The sequence below is a fragment of the Lycium barbarum genome, chromosome 8 (genome assembly GCF_019175385.1).
Source record: "Lycium barbarum isolate Lr01 chromosome 8, ASM1917538v2, whole genome shotgun sequence".
Taxonomy (NCBI): Eukaryota; Viridiplantae; Streptophyta; class Magnoliopsida; order Solanales; family Solanaceae; genus Lycium; species Lycium barbarum.
This window is the reverse complement of record NC_083344.1, coordinates 130,210,548-130,225,618: the sequence shown is the minus strand read 5'-3', so window position 1 is coordinate 130,225,618 and position 15,071 is coordinate 130,210,548. Positions and strand designations below refer to the sequence as shown.

Genomic DNA, 15,071 nt, shown 5'->3' with positions numbered 1-15,071 from the left:
TATTTGTTTGCAAGTTGTGAGTTTCCCCTCTGACTTTAATATTCGCTAAGAATCCTGCCATTATTCTAATCCATGTATTTTCTTTCTTTTGGTGCATGTACAATCGGGGCCGGAGAGTTTTCCCTTTGAAACTCAACAATACTGCTTACGGGCTTTGTACCCCTCCATTGTCTACTCTCTTATTTTGATTGAGCGAAATAGCGGAACAGCGCCACCTCTCCATGAACACCGAAATAACTCTAGTCATTTCGTGTTACTAGTTTGGTTTATGTGATGATGTGATTAAGTTGTTTTATGTGACTAACCTTGGCTGCTATTAGATAATTCGCTATTAAGACTAGTTGCTTTATGAGTTTCGTTTGACATTTTTTACTCTAGCTAATACGTGATAGACTAGTTAAGTAACGTTGGACTCTACTTATATTTTACCAAAAGGACGTGCTTTATCAAAACTCTCATTTTCTAATAAATCTGATTTTTCTTTGAACATAAGAAGAACTATCTTAAATTCTTTCAATGTCTCATAATCGCTTCCACGATAAAACTTAGTATTTGCAACAAAGATTAAGGATTATCGCTGGTATAATTTGCAGATAAAAAAAAAATCTGGTCGTACAAGATGAGCTTTCTAAAAAGAGTTGATACAAACATTTCTTTTAAATTTAACTGGTGCCTTCTTATACATCTATCCCTAACTTTAACTATACTTATAAAGATATTTTTCTTAAATATTATAAAATTTGAGTCCGGTCGGTTAACCATTGTTAATGGGTCTTAAAGGATGCCTAATACCTTCCCTTTAAACTAATTGAACCCTTACCTAGAATCTTAAGTTTCGCAGACCTTAAACAGAGTTAACTTTAAACATAACTTTAATAAACTTTAGGTGTCCTAATTCGCCATAAATAATTAGGTGGCGACTCCTTAATATAAACAAAACAGGAATCTCCAATATGTCATACTTCTACTTTAATCCCGGTTAAAATGGGGTGTGACATGGGGTGGTCTTTAATTTTTGCCCTTCAAATTGGTGGTCTTTAAATTTTTACCCCTCACCTAACACTTCAAGGTTGTGAGTTCGAACCCCAACTCGGTTAAAAAAAAATCACAAGGCAGAATTTGCATGGGTAGAAATTCTGCCTGTGCAGGTCAATTTATGCCGGAAGGCAAAATTTCTACTTGAAGGGTAGAATTTAAAGACTACCATTTTGAGGAGTAAAAATTAAAGACTGCCCTAATGAAGGGTAATCCTGCAAATTGCCCTAAAAATTTTAATATTTAATCTTAGTAAGCCGGGCCAAATGCCACTAGGACTAATATAAAGGAATATTTTGTGTGGTTTTTATTTATTTATTTAGTTTAGACTATTAATAAGTGAAACTTCTTAGTACGACGAAGGGCAGATTCGTAAATATACATTGCTTTATGGCTAAATTGTAAATTGCTTTTGAACCTTGAATGGCAAACACGTGTTATCCTTTCTAGAAATTACAAAAACGTCTTCCTAACTTTTCCCTTTCGGAAGTCATAGAGCTTCTGCTGACTACCAAGTCATGCGGTAAGGAAATCGTTGTAATCTTCTCTTCAGATTCAGTTAAGGTCACTCAGTATCATCATTTTGTGTCCATACCCTATTTAGCTTTCTTGAAAATTTCCATTTTTTTTTTTTTTTTGTTTTTTCAATGGAAGAACAAGGCGATTAAGAAAGCAGCTCTCACCGATTCACCAGGATTCAGGACTATTCAGGTGAGGGTTGTTTGGGTTATTTCTTGTCTTGTTATAATTCATAATTGGTTTTATGCAATGTTGACCTTCACTGAAGTTGCATGTATATATTTTGGTGATAATGCTCAGAGAAAGATCAAATACATGTCTAGATTCATTTGTTTGATCATACAGAGGGAGACAACATTGTCTCTGACTACACCATCATGAACATGATTTCAGCTTGCTACTCTATATTGTGAGTTTTGATCTTTTTGTTATGCTATATGTGCAGCTACGCCAATCTACTGTATTAGTCTATGAAACTTTATTCTGAATCCACTCAAAATAAGAGATTGTGGAGATTTGCCTGAGTGTTTTACTTTTGTTTCCTATGCTCTATATATGTTTGACACTTTGTTCTATAGAAGGAAAACAAATTATGAACATCATTGATGGATAGTACAGGTAATGGAAATGAGTCATGACTAAGTTCATTCAAAGATTTCCTTAATCACAATAAATCAATTTTCTCAAATGTATTATATTTGGTAGCATATGGACTATATATTCTAAGAGTAAAACATAGTTGCGCCAAAGCAGTAGGATATGAGTAGTATAATGGCATCAACATATGTCACAGAGCTTCAATATCGAGCATTTATTAATTTTTGTATTTGTATTGATGGTATTCTCCAAAGTTCTTCAAATCAAAAAATACATTTTGAGAGTACTGGTTTTTATGTTTCTTGTTGTAACAAGTCTACTAATGTTTCTTCATATGTTTCGTTAGTTTAGAAATTGCACTCTCAATCTTCTTACCATCTATGATGTAGTAAGTGGATTTTCAGTGTTGATTTAGATGGGTAGTGTTTATTCCACTTGTAAAATGTATTTATGTAAATCTCTGCAGTTTCAAGTATTAGCACCTTAATATTTGTTCCTTTAGCATCTTTCAAATGTCTCTCGGGACAACTGGGAATTAGAGAATCTTGCATTACTTCGAGATAATACTTGACGGTGATGGGAAGTCTTGGTGAGGAATGAAGTATAAAGCCATTGATTGGCACGTATAACATGTCAGTCAATTTATAGAGTAAATGTGAACTACAATTGAGTTCTTACCAACTCTTCTCTCTTTGTATTTGTAGGAGGATTATTTGAAAGGAGCTGAATAACATTTTTTCAAGCCATTTATTGCTATCGCAAATGATCGAGCCAAAAAGCAAATAAAAGCTCTAGATAATATTCTTCCTTTTTATATATCAGGTGGGCAATTTTATCTTTTACAATCTCTAAAGAACTACTTTTTCCATTTACTTTTAGAATTTTTATATTACCAGTTTCTCGAAGAAAAAAAAAAAACTACTCTTTTTGTTCCACTTTATGTGACTTGATCCATAGTACGAATAAATGTACATATTTAAAAACTAAATAAAAAGTACTATAGGTTACAATAATTAACAATTTAAAATAGTTTAAATATTAAATCGTGTTCAAATACAACATCTTCAACTCTCCAAAAGTCCAAATAGTAACTAGATCACACAAATTGGAACAGAGGAAGTATAAGCTTTCCATGTGACCCTGGTTCTATTTGTTTTTATGCTGTTGAGTAGTACGTGCAGTTTATGTAATTTCAAAGTAATATAGTCTATTAGCAATAATAGCCTGGTGAAAGAAAGTTCTTATTATTAATTTCCTTTTTAAATATAAAATATATGTAATAACTCTACTGTTCAGGTAGTTAAAATTTGTTAGCTTTACGACCAATTCACTCTTCTCTGGTCAACATGTTCAAATGGCAATAGCAAAACAGTTTTAAACATCTAATAGCCAACAATATCTGAAATTTTTAAGGAAGGAATCATGAGAATTCCTACATCTCATTTTTGATCAAAAAAGAGAATTCATACATCTCTCATTTATTTATAACTGATTAAGTTATTTGGTGCAGGCCACTGGGAGATATAAATTTTGCATGTGATTTTGCTTTTGTACGACTGGAAATTACTTTAACTTTTGTGTCATTTCAAGGTAAAGTAGTCTTCGAACAATGATAGCTCAGTAAAGTAGCATATAGTTTTATCATAACAATGTCAAATTTGAAATATGATAGAATGCTATAGTTGAGCCATTTTATTAATCCTAAACTTGACCAATATAGTAGGACTCTCACATTTTATTGGTTGACATTCTGTCTAAGAGTTGGAAAATTTAACCAATACAATCTGAAGTCATGAAGGAAAGAACAATGAGAATACCAATTTGAGCAGCTTTTATGTGCCTATCTTCGGTGATTCTCAGGTAGAGATAACTTTCACGGTATGTCATACTAACCTTTTTCCATATTTGCTAATTGTTGATTTTCTTCATCTCAAAACACAAGTTTTTGTTGCCTGAACTAGAAAAGCTTTTTCTTCATCGAGCGCTACAATTTTCTCTGGCACTATTTTAAGTTTGTCAAGTCGTGGAAAGCTTGGTAATTTTCTTTCCGAGTTTTGAAGCAAGAGTAATTGTCACTGCTTATTATTTTATATATGTCTTGCGGACTTTTACTGTAACCTCTTTTGATGTCTTCTCTACATATTGTGCACTAGAGGTTGGCTGATCTTACTTTTCATATGGTTCACTTAAAAGACTTGATCTCCATATTTCCATGTAAATAAAAGCCGAGCTGTCACAATTTTGTGATGGTGCACTACAAGTTCTCTCACCTTGCTAATGCTGCAGAATAGATGGGAAATACAAGAACTGTAGAGATTTTAGGAGAAAGCTATGCAAGTGGGAAGATTTGTAAATTGCTACTATTATTTTCAACTTATACTGTCTGCCATAATATAAAGACTTTGAGGTATTGCGATATGCTTTAGTCTTCGTTTTTTTGATTGAAGGTGCGACCGAAAGAGTCTTACCTTCCAGAATGGTTATGGTATGTTACACTAGTTTTACTGTAAGAAGATAATAGAAGACTACCTTCTGTTACTCTTTTCATTCTGTTTTTCACTTTCCAGCGGACCTCCAGGCAATGCTTTTGGTCATCCTCTCAAACAAGGAATATATACATAAATTTATGATCTTCTGCAACCGTCTTTAATTTCATGGTATGAAGTGGCCGTGCTTGAGTTAATGCAATGTTGAGCTTGCTATTTTTTTAATTACTCTAGAAATTTAATTGTTCAAGTAGGAAATTTATAGTTTTTAGTTACAGCTGGAAGATGAATAAGCTAAGAGATATAGGACTTTCTTCAACTAGAAATATTATTTGTACACTTACCTTGAAGCGTTCGCATGTTATATAACTTGGGAATTGGGCAAAGAGATGGTTCCACAAAATAGTGAGAACTCTAAAACTAACTGCTCTGTCCTGGTTATGAACAAGTAGGCGAAAGGTATTGCTTGGCTGCTATAGTGGTTTATGCGCCAGAGGTTGTGAACAAGTAGGCAAAAGGTATTGCTTGGCTGCTTTAGTGTTTCATACGTGAGAGGTTGTGAACAAGTAGGCGAAAGGTATTGTTTTGGCTGCTTTAGTGGTTCATAATCAAGAGGCAACGTCACAACTCTCTTGAATTGAAAAGATTGCTTTTAGCCTATGTTCTTGTTCTTATTTCTCCTCCTGCATTTACTTCTTGGCATTGCCTAAGTTTTGTAATTGCAGGTTCTAATATTTTTGTTGTATACTGCAACAAAAGAAGGCTTGGAATGATGGACTTTCAAAAGGAATGCATTTTTGTTTTGCCACTTTGTAAATATGTGGGAAGCAGCCTAAGAATGTACATATGTTGCAACATAGAATTTCTTAATCTTTTGGATATGTTGTAAAATTTTGTTCCTCAATAGGTGAATATATATTGGAGCATTAATATGTTGTAGACATTTAATCTTGATAAATGATAGTAACGAGTATAACTTAATTACTTCTTCGGTGTTGAACCTTTTGGCATATTGTCCATGCTGCACAGGCTATCTAGTACTATTAATAAATGAAACTTTTGGATGACGAAGGGTATTTAAGTAAATTCAAACTATTAATAAGTGAAGCTTTTGGACGATGAAGGGTATTTAAGTAAATTTATATTTCTTTTGTGGCTAAATTGTAAGCGTCCGTTGGCCTAAAAATAAACACATGTCCCACCATCCTACTCTTTTACCACAGTGGTTCCCTCCATTCACCATCTTCTCTCCTTTTGCGGATTTCTGCAAAAGTTGTTCCCTTCGTCTTATTTGAGCTTCCAGTTGTCATGAGTTTTCTCTCCAATTAACTTTTCTTGTTGCACATGTTTGTGGGCAAATTTTTGTTGGATTCTTACCTATCTTTCAGTATTTTTTTTTTTTCCTGATCTTCACATGCATGTCTGAAAATAGATACTCCAATGGGTGATTTTGGATAACTATTATTTGATGTCTGTTTCGATTAATTCTCTAATGGTTTAGTTGCTTGAGAAAATTACTGATTAAAATAAAATTAGTCCGTCTTAGAGAATATCTCAATACTTTTGCTAATTGTTGGTATGTGTCAAATTCTGATATTTAGGTGATCTCTTAATTCTCAACCTCAGGTTTTTCCCTACAAGGATGGAAAATCATTTTGCTTTGAGGTTATCCTTTTTCTTCGGTAGAAAATTCACTTACTAGCTCCACTATTCTTAAATAAAGAAAGTTGATGTGCAAAGAGGGTGTTTGATAATATGCCTAAATCAATTTTTTTTTACTTTTCTCTTTTGACAGGGTAACCCCAATTTGAATTTATATCATTCACTCAATTTTTCACCGGAATGAGCTTCTTTAAGACATGGGATTCGATAAATGTATCTTGATGATACGCAATGAAGGATTAAGGGAGGTGAATAAACACACTTTGTCTAATTTATATGATCCACTTTCCATCTTAATGTCCAAAATATATTGACACTATTCAGTTAGTTAAATGATTTTGAATTCTTCAAAATTGTTAGTTATATATATAGAGAGAGAAATTTATTCTCTGTGTCTCATAATTATGATAAAGTGGTGTCCTGCATTATGATGCTGCCTCAAACTGAGTCGAAAATTAGTGCAATTATGACGAGGAGTGTCTTGCATTGCGGCACTTAAATACTCCGTGTCACTTTTGAACTGGCATTTAGTATAACTATGATAAAGGGTTTCTTGCTTTGTAGTGTTGGTCTCTATTACTGTTGAAATTGAATAAGAAAAATAACGGTGAATGCAGATGGTAAGGAAGGCTTCCTTGCAAGTGAGAAATAATACCAGGACTCCCCAATGAAGATTATGTGGAAAAGGGGTTTTACTTGGTTCGTTCTTGTGGCTGCAATTATTTGGGGTATGCTCATTCTAATTGCTTTTGTTATTTCATGCTTGGTCTTGCCAATCATCTATTGTTTTCTCTTTAGTTAACTATTTCACACTTTCTTGCTTTTGTTTCCCTTGCTATATTTACCGAAGCATTCTCATTTACTTTGGTGGATGAGGGGTTTGCGGTGATGAACAATGTGATTGATCATTGACAAACCTGATTGGTAAACCTAGCATATTTAGCATGTGGACTCTAAACACAAATTAAATGTTATCCTCTTTTACAAGTTCCCTGCCTTTATAGTTAATGAAACCATGGCGTAGTTGAAGCTGGAAGTAGTATGTCTGATCTTATTATTGCCAATTTTTGTTTCAGAAATTAATTAGAAAAACCTATACTTTTTACGTTTCAAGAGGGGATTCTACATTTATCTTCCTTTCTTGATATGGAGCCCTTTGTAACAAAAGCAGTGAAATATATGAAAAGACAAATGATGGAAAATATGGAGCAATATATGAACTTTCTAGAGGAGATGGGGGTTTATAGTTTAAATGGTATGGCAGGGGCTGTTTTTGTTGTAATTCTGTACCATCTTGGTACCTTTTAATAAAATTTACCTTATCAAAAAAATGTGAAGTGGTACATAGAATTGGACTTGTATTAATGGATCTCAGTCACCACTTCCGTTTAGAGGACATATGGCAACAAAAAGATGAGAGCTTTAAACGTTAACATACCTCCTTATCTAACTTAATTTGAGACTTCAGCTGTTCCGGCACCTGTTTGTTGCATTTACCTGGGCCAGTTTCTTCTTCTTCTTTTTTAAAACTTTGGTAAAGACTAAGTTTTGCTCATAGGAGCAGCGGCAAGTGTTTTGAAAAGGAAATCTACCTTAGCTTTGGCTATATGTACTACATATAATATATAATTAAAGTACAAATCAGATTTGGTACTCTCTTGCTCCTTAATTGCTTACTCCATTTTTGACATGCATTTGCATATTGCAATCAGTGAAGTACTTAAGATAAGTGTGTACCATTCCCAAGTGATAACATTAGTAAAATGTCTTGAAAAAGACTGCCATACTCATCAAGTGAATGTGATTATATTCTGCTAATAAATATAAATTGAACAGGAAAGAGGAATGAAAATATGTTACATACTCGGAGCGCTGTATTTGTAATTCCTGAGGATTTGGTTTCCTTTTGCTATTCTCGCAGTTCGTTTAATATATACCTGTACACATTAAAATAGTTCCCATTCTTTTTCAACTAATAATTGAGCAAAGTCAAGAATTTGTTGTTGTAATAACATGTTGGAATGAACTTCGTTGTGAGCCAATTGCTATTTTTTTCTATTTTGTTTTTTGAGTTTCATTATCAATTCCGTCTTTAAAGAGTCGCTACCTAATTATTTTATTGATGAATTAGGACACCTAAGTATTAACTAAGGTAAAGCTAAACTAAACCTCCATTAATGATCCGCTTAACTAATGTGATTCTAAGTAAGGGTTTTTGATTATCCTAAAGGGAACGGGTTAGGCATCCTTTAAGATTCGCTAATTACGATTAACCGGTCAAATTTAGGTTAATTAATTAAGGCCAAAAAATGCAAATATAACATTTTAAATATTTAAGAAAATAGCTTGTAAGTGTTGCTAAGGTTATAAATGAAAAATATAATAATGCTATTTAAAATAAGACTTGTAAAAAGATAATAATTTGCATAAAAGACTTTAATTATAAGTGAAACTAAAGAAAGCGCGGGATTGTGCAACGTTTATAAAGATTTGAAATAACTCAAATGGCTAGATATTAATTGATTTTAACGACTTAAAATATATTGATAAGATAGATGAATGACTGGTGTAAATTTGAAAATATCTTTATAAATAGACCTTTCTTGGCTAATTTAGGCACTTGACGAAAATGAAGGCTTCAAAACATTGAAAGCTTATTTTTTCTTTCCAAAAGATACATTAAAATACTTCCATTATTATATAGAAATAACGCCAGTTTCTTTCAAAGATATACTATAATACTTCATAAAATGAATTAAAACATTTCCATTTATTATATCATAATAACGTCTCAAATAGCCTATCCGATTAAAAGCTCTTCTAGAGTCATAAAATGAATCCAATATTTTGCTATTATGCCGAATTAATATCCCAATTAACCCACTAAGTCAGGTCTTCTAAAGTAATCAAATACTCACACATCAAAAGCACAAAATAAGTTAAGCAAAATATAAGATATGCTTTAAATGTAGCACTTTCTTATCTCCCCCCCCCCCCCCCCCCCCCCCCTTTTCTCATTGATTCGGCCTTGATTATTTTCGAAGGGGGGGGGGGGGGGGGGGGAGACCCGAATAGAGAAGTCCCGTCTCGAATGTCATGGGAAATTGTTTTGGACGAGTTTTATGAGCTAGGGACACAAAGTGGAGTGATGAAGTCGTTTGATCTCGCGGCGAAATCAAGTCTCATTTGAGACTCTTCGCAATCCCGGATGTCATGCAAAAGAAAAGAAAAAAATTAGAGCGACGACATAATTTTATAATATAAGATTTTATGAAAAATAACCAACATAATAGAGCATTTTCAATTAGAAAATATCTACACCCATTCGCTACTAAATACAAATATGCATGAATTAAGTATGCAGCATGCACCAAAGGCCTATATTTATTGATGTAGTGAAAAGAAGAACCTATAGGGAAGTGAAAACAAGCCCAAACAGTGGGGATGCCCAATTAAATGACAACAGCCATAAGGATGATAGCAGGCCCAAAAACGTGTCAAAGCAAAAACAGAAAATACAGTAGGCCCAAAATAAAGTAACAGTTTCAGTTTTCAGAATAAATAAATAGCTTATGTATACATTATGTATATTTGAGTATACTTCGTATATACACATTCATAAGGATGTTTAGAAGGTTAGTATTGGAAAGCTTTTGCCCCCGTCTTCCCGATGTTGCTCAAGTTCCAAGGGATTTCACGAATCCTAGGCATGGCTAACACCGGAGAGGGTTCAAGCTTAATCCATAATGACCGACTAATCTCCCCATAAACGTATTAACTAAAGTATACTGATCATATACATACATATACATAATCAACACAATATACTTGCAATACACAAACACATACGAATTTAAACGAGCACAAAATCATCACAGCATTCATACAGATCGGAACCCTCTATCCATTCACTATTTTTTTAATACGGTTCAAAACATCAGCAACAGCTAACAAATATACCGGTAGTGAACCAGCAAACTCAACAACAAAATAATGACCTCTTTTTCTTATTTCAGCAGCTTATACACTTAAAGGAACATCACTATCACTGGGGCAAATTCCAGTTTTTTAAAAAAAGAATCAATTTCTAATTTATTGAGGACCTATACTGAAGATGACGGGACCCATTTAGAAAGGACATAGAAGCAGTTTAAAGACAGAATACAAATGATATACACAATATTCAAAATTCAGATACTAATAGGATGCAGTGACACATAAATGAAACTTAACATGACTATATACCTAAAGTATCTAAATTACTTTAGTGAGACAAACATCAAGTCCAGCCAAGTATCAACAAGTCACAAAGGGAAGGAAGACAGATGCAGTATTATATAAGCCAAATGATTATAGGCCTGAGACTATGCCAACTGAGAGGGGATGATACTTCACCATACACACAGTCAACTAGGCACATTGGTAACCAACTTATAACTAAGCAAGAATCAAAACAGAATATACAGGTTCAACTTCAAACAACATTTCGATTCTGAGAAAAAGGATTCATGCGACTTTTAAATTCTTTTTTTCAAACCAAGGTGCAACAAATAGATTCAATTTTTACTAAAAATAGGGCAATCTAGTCAAGTATGGACACTACAACATACACAGGCCAAATTTAGGCAAAAAAGGGCATACAAGGACTTAAATGACCATTTTTCATATCAAAGCATGCTTTTACTTCAACTAAATCATAGATGATCCCACGGGTGCATAGTAGTTTAACCATACATAACTAGTTTGCTTTTAGACACAAACATGTATCATAGACAATGGAGACTTTATATTAACAAGATGGACACATGGAAAGTGTTTGAATGATGGACCAAAACATAACAACTCAGTATTAAACAAACATAAGGCAACCATCATGTTTATCTAAATGATGCAAGTTAGAAAAGTCCTGCTCAAATCTCTAAAGAACATTTCAGTTTCCTTTATATGTAAAAACCTTTATTCACCTAGTTTGAACCTACCTGTGTCATGTTTTTTTTTTTTAAATCCAACCTCATGCAGATCATTAAGGGATGAAAGTTTTTAATTTGAGTAAAATGGGGGACTGAATCTGTCTTGAGCATGCTAAATGATAACATTAAACAAAATAAAGCATATGAACACTCATAAGCTATGACACTAAGCATTTTAAAGGTAAAATAGGCATTCTCTGATTCAAACCCCTATATGCATATCTAAACCCCAATTTTACTTCTTAAATACAACCCCATTATACTACTAACACACAATAAAGGACTATTAGTATTAATAGGGATATCAATAGATTCAGGTCTAGACTAAACATAATGCAATCATGCTAAACATAGGCATTCATTTGATGGCAAAGAGATTAACTGGTTTATAGGGTTTCTTAAACTAAGCCAAACCAGTATAAGTAAGTTATTTACCCAATTAAAACTAAGGCTAAATCAAACATTATCCGTCTAACTATGGCTGACATATGAACATGCTTAAGCATACTAAACTAACATATGTAAGATTACTTGATTAAGGTATATTAAACTAAGCAAAAACATAACTCAGACATTTGAATAGCCTAAACTAAACTATCATCACAAACATATTTAACTATACAAACAGAACAGACTCAGAACACATGATTAACTAAACTATCATGAGAAATGATTAAATCTTAACTAATACTAACATGCAAACAGACCTTTTCATTAAACTAAAATAATTAACGTGTTTCAGTCACAATGACAACTAAAGAACATAAAGAAAGTAGAAAATAAAAAGGGAAAAAAGGAGAATCACTGACCTTCTTCGGGTGCAGTGAACAGGGGTTTGGAGTCGTCGATACACACTCGACCACAATGAAAAAGAAGAACAAAACTAAAATTAGACCCGATCGAATTGCCACTGAAAATCGTAGTTCTAATCGAAACCCAGACTAAGTTTTAAAGTTTTGTTTTTTGGAAAAAGTCGAAAATCTCAATATTGGAGAGTCCCAGAAACCCTAAAATCCCCTTTCGTTTTTAGTGAGAGACGAGTGGAAAATCGAGGGAAAAATCCCTCCAAGTTTTGAATCAACCAATCACTAGTGAGTATTCAAACTCACAAACGGGCGAAACCCATTAAAATGTCTTTAGATCGAAAACAGAAAAGGAAAGAAGAAGACAAACCTACAACGGTTGAAAACTGACGGGAAAAAAGACGAGCATTAATTTCCTTTCCCCGAAATGGCCTGTAGGAACAAAAGGCCTCTGCAATTTTTCCGTTCGCGTTGAAGAAGAGAGAGGCAAGAGAAAGAAGAGGAGAGAGGCGCGGCGGATCTCATATGGATATTAGGTTTAGGGATGAACAACAAAAGAAAATGGACCGGGTCGGGTCGGCTTTTAAGGGTTAGTGGGCTGATGAATTATATGTGGGCTGGTCGGGTTGCCCATTAAAAATATGGGCTGATCATTAATGGACTGGTCCGAAACACTTGTAAATTGATTGGGACGGATGGGCCCAAAACTTGGCTGATGGAAGGCCTTTTTGGGCTAAAAATATTCATTTCTTATACTGCTTTGGGCTTCTAAATTTAAATAAAAGACCTTCTTCAATTAATTACATATTAACGTGTGCCAAAATACTATTTATTATTACTCAAATACAATTATACGATGTCGTAATAGCCGTGCGATAATATTTTAAAGTTTAACAGTAAATAAATATATTGCTTAATTGCATAAAATGAAATGCGATGCGTGTGTGCATAAGACGATAAATAGAAAATGTTAAAAGTGATCGTAATGCAAATCATAATAATGGAAAATATAATAATAATAATAATGATAACGATAATAACAGTAATAATAATGATAATAGGCAATGGCTATAATTGGATAATAAACTGTGGTATTAATAGAAGGCTAATTACAATTGCGGCAAAGTATAAATGACTATTCTTAAGCTATTAAAAATATTAGAAATGCCAATAAATATTTTTTGGAAGGAAGGCGGGACAAAATTGGGTGTCAACAGTTTCTTCTAATGAAATCTCTTAGTGATGAGCAAGTTCTTTGTTTTTTTTTTTTTTTTTTTTGGTATAAAACTTCTTGATTTCACAGAATGAAGATGTGACATTATTTTCTTTGAGAAATCCTTCTGAGGTTCCTTCATGTTCGAGTATTTGTACAACTTCCTGGTAGATGCTTCGCATTCTTAGTATTGACAAACTTTAATATGTTCAATCTTTCCCATTTTAAAGAGCGTCCTATCGGAAGGTTTTTAAGTCATTCTCCTGCAATCATTGAAGAAATCTACTGCAAGTTTGAGGGTGAGTCTATTCTTGAGTTTTATGCATTACTTTGTATTATGCTGGATCTGACTGTTAGCTACATTGATCGGTATCTCTCTTGTGATGTGATAGTATGATGGATAGAGAACTATTATATATCTAGGAGCAGTTTTGCATGATGACATTGTAAGAGATTGATTCTGATTATTAGTATGAGAATGCATGTAGCAAAGTATAAGGCTTGTGCACTTCAAGTGCAAGAGTCTGCTACATAAAACACTATACTCCAGGAAGCATGTAAGCTTGACCTTTTGAACCACAGGACATCCTATGCTGCAACGAAAGAAATTGTTTGCAAATAATATCTGGATCTGTGTCAAATCTCCCGAAGGTTGGTCACAAGCTGCACGCAAATGGATTGGCATACTCCATAATACTTTTGGTTGACTCGGAAGACTCTTTGAGGTCTATCATTTTCATTTGGTTTTCACGGGCATTCTTTTGTAGGTGCCGCATTACTTGGCTTATGTGATCTGCATAATGAGACTATTATTTGGAGGAAAAAGAAAGACGAAAGAAGGTGTATTGACATGTAGTTTCCTCTGTTACTCCATTATATAATCAACTTGGGATTTGGCGTGGCTATTTTCTAAGTAGGTGACTACTTGCTTTTAGTCTGAGTTGTTTTCTTTGTAATTGCATCTCATGGGGTGTCCCTTGCCATGTTTTGCATTTAGTTGGGTAATAGCATTAGCAAGCCAATCAGAATCCAAATAACTGGTGGTGCTTGTAAGCCGTACTTTTCTTTGATCAACTCTGATTTTCACTTTTCAAATTTACTTAAATTCCTATCAGTGTGCAACTACTTGAGAGGTTTTATAGGATATTAGACTTCTTATTGAGGATTTTGACTGCACAACTATCCAATTAAGTATTATTTCATGTTGTTTGTTGGAGAAGAGGCAAATATTATTCAAAACTAATCTTTCGGAAGTGGAAGGGGAATGACGACTTTGTACTACTGTTGTTGCCACAATTAATAGTTAATCTGGTTTGAATGAGTGATGGTCTAACAACAATTCTATAGGTGTATGCTACTTTGGGTTAGAACCAAAAAAAGGTACATCGGGCACCGTGCGTAGCACGGGCACGCCATCTAGTTTACTAAATAAAGAAAAGAAATATTAAACCAAAATCAAATCAAAACTTGATTAATCACAATTCATATTTGGATTTGAAAATGTTTTAAAGAAAAAATTCAAAATATGAAAAATAAGCCTTTCAAAACTAATTATAGTACTTTTTAAAGTAGATAGTTATATTTTTCGAATGATTAAACCATATCCAGAAGTTTGGTAAAAGAAAATTTAAAAGATGTTTTTTTTAAAAAATCATGTTAAACACTAATAAAAACATGGTTTTTTCTAAAATTGTTATCCTCTAAATATGGTCTCTAAGGGGTATTTGGTACGATGGATAAGGAAAAATAGTTTTGAGATAAGAGTTTAGTATCATCATATCCCTTG

At 33.4% G+C, this 15,071-nt stretch overlaps 2 long non-coding RNA genes across 24 annotated transcripts; one reads left to right on the top strand and one right to left on the bottom strand.

Annotated features, from left to right (window-relative positions):
* Positions 1–1,378: 1,378 nt before the first annotated feature.
* Positions 1,379–14,569, top strand: LOC132607443 (uncharacterized). Of its 23 annotated transcripts, none has more exons than XR_009570277.1 (6): positions 1,384–1,558; positions 1,690–1,746; positions 1,855–1,963; positions 2,856–2,973; positions 3,662–6,547; positions 6,917–7,761. It is a non-coding gene; the product is annotated as an uncharacterized LOC132607443 (long non-coding RNA). The 23 variants fall into 23 exon arrangements; XR_009570285.1 differs by lacking the exon at positions 1,855–1,963 and having other exon boundaries at positions 1,389–1,746; positions 3,662–5,909; positions 6,239–6,319; positions 6,433–6,547; XR_009570283.1 differs by lacking the exon at positions 1,855–1,963 and having other exon boundaries at positions 1,390–1,746; positions 3,662–5,909; positions 6,239–6,302; positions 6,433–6,547.
* On the bottom strand, positions 9,051–12,748 carry LOC132607442 (uncharacterized). Its single transcript, XR_009570267.1, has 2 exons — positions 12,079–12,748; positions 9,051–9,493 (listed from the first exon to the last, which is right to left on the bottom strand). It is a non-coding gene; the product is annotated as an uncharacterized LOC132607442 (long non-coding RNA).
* Positions 14,570–15,071: the final 502 nt, after the last annotated feature.